Consider the following 7,659-nt stretch of genomic DNA (forward strand, 5'->3'; position numbering starts at 1 on the left):
ATCCATGTTTCTTGTGCATCTGAAGGGATGTGAGGGAGCTTCTCTTTCTGAACTGGCATGCCTTAAAAATGGACGACCGTCGCGATACCGTTTGCCAGTCAGTGTTGCTGGATGAAACAAAAGTGGGCAGATTGAAATGTTTGGTCTTTTCGTGAGCACCCCGGGAAATAAATGTCCATAGTCGAGGGTTTTTCCTCCCAAAGCCTACGGCACCAACGGCGACCCCTGCTGGCCGAGAGAGCAAAAGCTTACAGCACCTGGTATTCCCAGGCGGTCTCCCATCCAAGTACTAACCAGGCCCGACCCTGCTTAGCTTCCGAGATCAGACGAGATCGGGCGTGTTCAGGGTGGTGTGGCCGTAAGCGAAAGCAACGGCGCCTGACTCGCTACTTGAAGCTGTGTGTGGCGGGGGCTCCGGGCCCCCCGAGCGGGACTCAAGGATCGTTCGTGTGCAACTCTTTGGAAAGGAGCTGCTTTCCAAATCGCATTGCGTGCCTGGATGTTGGCGACTGTGCTCCCGTGCTCCCGTGCTCCCTTCAGTTGCCTGGCCCTGCTCTTGCCCCGCACTGGAGCAGGACAAATAAACTGCACGGAGGAGCACCAGGCAAGTCTTCACCAGACAAAAACCTCCAGTGCACAGCACACTGCAAACATTTCGGGGCTGTCGCGTGTTTATTTCAGCACATAAAGCGCTCGGCGCCTCCGCCCTCTTGTGGCCTTGCGGCGTCAGAGCAAGAGGCTCCTTCTCGCTGCCCTTCCGCTGTGTTGCAGGGCCCCGCGAGGGAACCCGGAGCGCGCACTTTGTGGGGGGGCGGGGGACCGCGTTCGCGCTCTGCCCCCGGTCTCTTGCGCGAGTACTAAATCTCACGGCCCCAGCCAGCGGCCAGGAGACGAGTACAATTTCGCGGGACAGGGGGGCCTCGTCATTGATCGTTACAGGTGAGACGGGGATTAGGAGGAGACCCCGACTGATGGGTGACACACCGCCGTGACTCCTTCTCGAGAGAGACGCCCTGGGATTTGGAACGGCCAAGGAGGGTCAGGACACCTCGGTTTGACGCCTCCCCCTGAAGGACGGCGCCTGTTTGTGCAGCAGAGTGTCGCCATCAGGAGGCTGGGGCATAAGAGGGCCACACAGCCCGCAGGGTGAGCGCTCCCTACTGGTCCCAGTCACACCTCTTGCAGGAGCAGCAGCAGCCTGAGCTTTCCCGGGGGGGAAGCTCCCGTCCGGGTGCCGGCCAGGCTCACACCTGCTGGGCTGCCGGGGGTGAGCCCAGTCGAGAGTCGCAGGGCGAGACCTAGTCACCGGGGAGAAACGATACAAGTGAAGGATTGCTCGGCTCTCGGCTCTTGAAAAGACCGACAAATGACTCGTTCCCGCCGGAGCTGATTGTACCCGCATGTGTGGTGTCGTCTTCTTCCCCCGCCCCGCTGTGTTTGCTGTATTGTCTCTGAAGCCGGCCCCCCCGAGACGAGACGGGCTGTTCCTGTGCCCCAATTAACACTTTACAGGTGCCATTCCCCGGCATTGTGGCCATTGTCGGTGCTCACACGCGATAAGATAAGGCGGAGGAGAGCGGGGCATGCCCAGCGCCAGACATTCAAGGAGGGGGCAGTGCGAGGTGAGGTGAGGTGAGGTGAGGTGAGGTGCGACACGCCGGAGCCCCGACGCTGCTAACGCGGAGCACTTGTTGGACTGGCATCGAAAGGACGTGTGCGCTCGGAGCGAGCCTTCCCTGCGGCGGAGCGCGGGAACTTTCTCCCCCCCTCCCGCTGCAGGAGTTGTGTGCGCTGCAGCGGTGCCGAGAGAAAAGCACAGAAGGCAGCAGGCTCTGGAGAGCAGGTAAGAGACGGAGGCGAGCAGGCTCGTTTTTTTTGGAAATTGCTGAAAAGGTTTGTTCGGTGTGTGGCAGGCGCACGTCGCGAGCTTGCGTGGCGATCTGCCGGCCTGGTGATATGTAAATGAGGCCGAATTGCATCCCGGGACATGCTGCGGATGCGAAATGGCGACTGCAGATGTGTAGGAAACGACGCGCTCGTTTTCTCGCTTTGCCCTCGCTTTTGAGTGTTAGTGTGGCGTGTGAGTGTGCGAAAGAGTGGGCCCAGCAGGAGGCGGTGGCGTGCGGGGCGAGGAGCTGGCCTAGGCTGCGAGTACTGTGCTGTGAGTGCGGCCCGCTTGCAGGGGCCTGTACAACTCATACTTACCTGGCAGGGGAGATACCTTGATCAAGAAGGAGGTTCACCCAGGGCGAGGCTCGGCCATTGCACTCCGGCTGTGCTGACCCCTGCGAATTCCCCAAATGTGGGAATCTCGACTGCATAATTTCTGGTAGTGGGGGACTGCGTTCGCGCTCTCCCCTGATGTGCTTGGTCCAAGAACAGATGCGGCAGTGCGGGCGGCTTTGCCGTCTGCTGGGGAGCTGTGCTGGGTGCCGATGAAGCGTCTTCAGCGGTGGGGGTTACTACAGAAACGCCCTGGGCTTTTTCGCGAGCACCGCCTGATAACGTTGTCTCCTTTTCAACCCGCTACAGCCATAACGCTATTTGTATGACCACAAAAAACAATCTTGTGCTTATACACGTTAAATGTTCACCTCGTGACAAGGTACTTCAATTGTGATCTTTCAGCTTGTCTGACCCTGGTGGTCTGGCTGACTTTTGCTTTCTCCCGCTCTCTGTCCTGGGACAGTAATCCTTTATTGTTTTTCTCACACTCCATCAGTTTGACTTTGTAGTTCAGTCTGTTGCCCGTGTGTGTGTGTGTACCAGTTTGTAGTGCAATGTAACCTGACTACCTTACGTCCTGCACTCATAATATAATATATATAGAGAGAGAGATAAATACTGTATATCTTAAGAACAAAATCCAACACCAAAAGCTCTTCATGAGTCATTTTACCCCAGCATTGAAACCGAGTTCTTACCAGCATGCAACACATTGCTAATCCAACCAAAAGATCAAGGTGTGATGGTCAACTTGAAGTGCATGAAGTAGGAGTAGAACAATGTACCCCGAAGCAGGACCACAATTCGAAAGGAGTGGATGCCACTATTTCTCTTTTTTTCTTAGTTATAGGTCCATGGAAGCATTTCAAGCTAATTACACTACTCCTCCTGGACATGAATTCCCTTTTCAAAGCGAGTCTTTTTGCTGTAGTTTGCATGGTTTAGGATGCTGATCGAGGTTAGCCTTGATTTGGTCATGGGGGCCTCGGTACTGTATGCTAATGCTAAAGACAGTTCACCAGTTTTCTGATTGTTGGGTTCTGTATCAGTGCAGGAATGTCAAATAGTGAATGGCTGTACCTCTGTTGTATCCGTGCTCAATGAACGAAATCGGTTATAAATGAATGTATGTATATTTGTACGCAAAACGAGTTGTTTATTGACTGACCTTCAATTGCAGATTTAGAGGCAGCTTCGATATTCGTTTTACAGCCGTTTTTTTTTCATATGAATCACACGCATGCCATTCAAAGAGCCACTTTAGCGATGAGCAGATTGATCCATGTTTCTTGTGCATCTGAAGGGATGTGAGGGAGCTTCTCTTTCTGAACTGGCATGCCTTAAAAATGGACGACCGTCGCGATACCGTTTGCCAGTCAGTGTTGCTGGATGAAACAAAAGTGGGCAGATTGAAATGTTTGGTCTTTTCGTGAGCACCCCGGGAAATAAATGTCCATAGTCGAGGGTTTTTCCTCCCAAAGCCTACGGCACCAACGGCGACCCCTGCTGGCCGAGAGAGCAAAAGCTTACAGCACCTGGTATTCCCAGGCGGTCTCCCATCCAAGTACTAACCAGGCCCGACCCTGCTTAGCTTCCGAGATCAGACGAGATCGGGCGTGTTCAGGGTGGTGTGGCCGTAAGCGAAAGCAACGGCGCCTGACTCGCTACTTGAAGCTGTGTGTGGCGGGGGCTCCGGGCCCCCCGAGCGGGACTCAAGGATCGTTCGTGTGCAACTCTTTGGAAAGGAGCTGCTTTCCAAATCGCATTGCGTGCCTGGATGTTGGCGACTGTGCTCCCGTGCTCCCGTGCTCCCTTCAGTTGCCTGGCCCTGCTCTTGCCCCGCACTGGAGCAGGACAAATAAACTGCACGGAGGAGCACCAGGCAAGTCTTCACCAGACAAAAACCTCCAGTGCACAGCACACTGCAAACATTTCGGGGCTGTCGCGTGTTTATTTCAGCACATAAAGCGCTCGGCGCCTCCGCCCTCTTGTGGCCTTGCGGCGTCAGAGCAAGAGGCTCCTTCTCGCTGCCCTTCCGCTGTGTTGCAGGGCCCCGCGAGGGAACCCGGAGCGCGCACTTTGTGGGGGGGCGGGGGACCGCGTTCGCGCTCTGCCCCCGGTCTCTTGCGCGAGTACTAAATCTCACGGCCCCAGCCAGCGGCCAGGAGACGAGTACAATTTCGCGGGACAGGGGGGCCTCGTCATTGATCGTTACAGGTGAGACGGGGATTAGGAGGAGACCCCGACTGATGGGTGACACACCGCCGTGACTCCTTCTCGAGAGAGACGCCCTGGGATTTGGAACGGCCAAGGAGGGTCAGGACACCTCGGTTTGACGCCTCCCCCCGAAGGACGGCGCCTGTTTGTGCAGCAGAGTGTCGCCATCAGGAGGCTGGGGCATAAGAGGGCCACACAGCCCGCAGGGTGAGCGCTCCCTACTGGTCCCAGTCACACCTCTTGCAGGAGCAGCAGCAGCCTGAGCTTTCCCGGGGGGGAAGCTCCCGTCCGGGTGCCGGCCAGGCTCACACCTGCTGGGCTGCCGGGGGTGAGCCCAGTCGAGAGTCGCAGGGCGAGACCTAGTCACCGGGGAGAAACGATACAAGTGAAGGATTGCTCGGCTCTCGGCTCTTGAAAAGACCGACAAATGACTCGTTCCCGCCGGAGCTGATTGTACCCGCATGTGTGGTGTCGTCTTCTTCCCCCGCCCCGCTGTGTTTGCTGTATTGTCTCTGAAGCCGGCCCCCCCGAGACGAGACGGGCTGTTCCTGTGCCCCAATTAACACTTTACAGGTGCCATTCCCCGGCATTGTGGCCATTGTCGGTGCTCACACGCGATAAGATAAGGCGGAGGAGAGCGGGGCATGCCCAGCGCCAGACATTCAAGGAGGGGGCAGTGCGAGGTGAGGTGAGGTGAGGTGAGGTGAGGTGCGACACGCCGGAGCCCCGACGCTGCTAACGCGGAGCACTTGTTGGACTGGCATCGAAAGGACGTGTGCGCTCGGAGCGAGCCTTCCCTGCGGCGGAGCGCGGGAACTTTCTCCCCCCCTCCCGCTGCAGGAGTTGTGTGCGCTGCAGCGGTGCCGAGAGAAAAGCACAGAAGGCAGCAGGCTCTGGAGAGCAGGTAAGAGACGGAGGCGAGCAGGCTCGTTTTTTTTGGAAATTGCTGAAAAGGTTTGTTCGGTGTGTGGCAGGCGCACGTCGCGAGCTTGCGTGGCGATCTGCCGGCCTGGTGATATGTAAATGAGGCCGAATTGCATCCCGGGACATGCTGCGGATGCGAAATGGCGACTGCAGATGTGTAGGAAACGACGCGCTCGTTTTCTCGCTTTGCCCTCGCTTTTGAGTGTTAGTGTGGCGTGTGAGTGTGCGAAAGAGTGGGCCCAGCAGGAGGCGGTGGCGTGCGGGGCGAGGAGCTGGCCTAGGCTGCGAGTACTGTGCTGTGAGTGCGGCCCGCTTGCAGGGGCCTGTACAACTCATACTTACCTGGCAGGGGAGATACCTTGATCAAGAAGGAGGTTCACCCAGGGCGAGGCTCGGCCATTGCACTCCGGCTGTGCTGACCCCTGCGAATTCCCCAAATGTGGGAATCTCGACTGCATAATTTCTGGTAGTGGGGGACTGCGTTCGCGCTCTCCCCTGATGTGCTTGGTCCAAGAACAGATGCGGCAGTGCGGGCGGCTTTGCAGTCTGCTGGGGAGCTGTGCTGGGTGCCGATGAAGCGGCTTCAGCGGTGGGGGTTACTACAGAAACGCCCTGGGCTTTTACGCGAGCACCGCCTGATAACGTTGTCTCCTTTTCAACCCGCTACAGCCATAACGCTATTTGTATAACCACAAAAAACAATCTTGTGCTTATACACGTTAAATGTTCACCTCGTCACAAGGTACTTCAATTGTGATCTTTCAGCTTGTCTGACCCTGGTGGTCTGGCTGACTTTTGCTTTCTCCCGCTCTCTGTCCTGGGACAGTAATCCTTTATTGTTTTTCTCACACTCCATCAGTTTGACTTTGTAGTTCAGTCTGTTGCCCGTGTGTGTGTGTGTACCAGTTTGTAGTGCAATGTAACCTGACTACCTTACGTCCTGCACTCATAATATAATATATATAGAGAGAGAGAGATAAATACTGTATATCTTAAGAACAAAATCCAACACCAAAAGCTCTTCATGAGTCATTTTACCCCAGCATTGAAACCGAGTTCTTACCAGCATGCAACACATTGCTAATCCAACCAAAAGATCAAGGTGTGATGGTCAACTTGAAGTGCATGAAGTAGGAGTAGAACAATGTACCCCGAAGCAGGACCACAATTCGAAAGGAGTGGATGCCACTATTTCTCTTTTTTTCTTAGTTATAGGTCCATGGAAGCATTTCAAGCTAATTACACTACTCCTCCTGGACATGAATTCCCTTTTCAAAGCGAGTCTTTTTGCTGTAGTTTGCATGGTTTAGGATGCTGATCGAGGTTAGCCTTGATTTGGTCATGGGGGCCTCGGTACTGTATGCTAATGCTAAAGACAGTTCACCAGTTTTCTGATTGTTGGGTTCTGTATCAGTGCAGGAATGTCAAATAGTGAATGGCTGTACCTCTGTTGTATCCGTGCTCAATGAACGAAATCGGTTATAAATGAATGTATGTATATTTGTACGCAAAACGAGTTGTTTATTGACTGACCTTCAATTGCAGATTTAGAGGCAGCTTCGATATTCGTTTTACAGCCGTTTTTTTTTCATATGAATCACACGCATGCCATTCAAAGAGCCACTTTAGCGATGAGCAGATTGATCCATGTTTCTTGTGCATCTGAAGGGATGTGAGGGAGCTTCTCTTTCTGAACTGGCATGCCTTAAAAATGGACGACCGTCGCGATACCGTTTGCCAGTCAGTGTTGCTGGATGAAACAAAAGTGGGCAGATTGAAATGTTTGGTCTTTTCGTGAGCACCCCGGGAAATAAATGTCCATAGTCGAGGGTTTTTCCTCCCAAAGCCTACGGCACCAACGGCGACCCCTGCTGGCCGAGAGAGCAAAAGCTTACAGCACCTGGTATTCCCAGGCGGTCTCCCATCCAAGTACTAACCAGGCCCGACCCTGCTTAGCTTCCGAGATCAGACGAGATCGGGCGTGTTCAGGGTGGTGTGGCCGTAAGCGAAAGCAACGGCGCCTGACTCGCTACTTGAAGCTGTGTGTGGCGGGGGCTCCGGGCCCCCCGAGCGGGACTCAAGGATCGTTCGTGTGCAACTCTTTGGAAAGGAGCTGCTTTCCAAATCGCATTGCGTGCCTGGATGTTGGCGACTGTGCTCCCGTGCTCCCGTGCTCCCTTCAGTTGCCTGGCCCTGCTCTTGCCCCGCACTGGAGCAGGACAAATAAACTGCACGGAGGAGCACCAGGCAAGTCTTCACCAGACAAAAACCTCCAGTGCACAGCACACTGCA

At 54.9% G+C, this 7,659-nt stretch overlaps 5 non-coding genes across 5 annotated transcripts; 2 read left to right on the plus strand and 3 right to left on the minus strand.

The window, feature by feature from the left end:
• Positions 1–245: 245 nt before the first annotated feature.
• Positions 246–364, minus strand: LOC148678895 (5S ribosomal RNA). The gene has a single exon (XR_015940673.1). It is a non-coding gene; the product is annotated as a 5S ribosomal RNA (ribosomal RNA).
• Positions 365–2,197: 1,833 nt separating this feature from the next.
• LOC148678896 (U1 spliceosomal RNA) lies at positions 2,198–2,361 on the plus strand. The gene has a single exon (XR_015940144.1). It is a non-coding gene; the product is annotated as a U1 spliceosomal RNA (small nuclear RNA).
• A 1,388-nt stretch (positions 2,362–3,749) lies between these two features.
• LOC148678897 (5S ribosomal RNA) lies at positions 3,750–3,868 on the minus strand. The gene has a single exon (XR_015940674.1). It is a non-coding gene; the product is annotated as a 5S ribosomal RNA (ribosomal RNA).
• Positions 3,869–5,701: 1,833 nt separating this feature from the next.
• On the plus strand, positions 5,702–5,865 carry LOC148678898 (U1 spliceosomal RNA). The gene has a single exon (XR_015940145.1). It is a non-coding gene; the product is annotated as a U1 spliceosomal RNA (small nuclear RNA).
• A 1,390-nt stretch (positions 5,866–7,255) lies between these two features.
• Positions 7,256–7,374, minus strand: LOC148678899 (5S ribosomal RNA). Its single transcript, XR_015940678.1, has one exon. It is a non-coding gene; the product is annotated as a 5S ribosomal RNA (ribosomal RNA).
• Positions 7,375–7,659: the final 285 nt, after the last annotated feature.

This window comes from Lepisosteus platostomus, chromosome 1 (assembly GCF_059453375.1).
Source record: "Lepisosteus platostomus isolate fLepPlt1 chromosome 1, fLepPlt1.hap1, whole genome shotgun sequence".
Classification (NCBI taxonomy): Eukaryota; Metazoa; Chordata; class Actinopteri; order Semionotiformes; family Lepisosteidae; genus Lepisosteus; species Lepisosteus platostomus.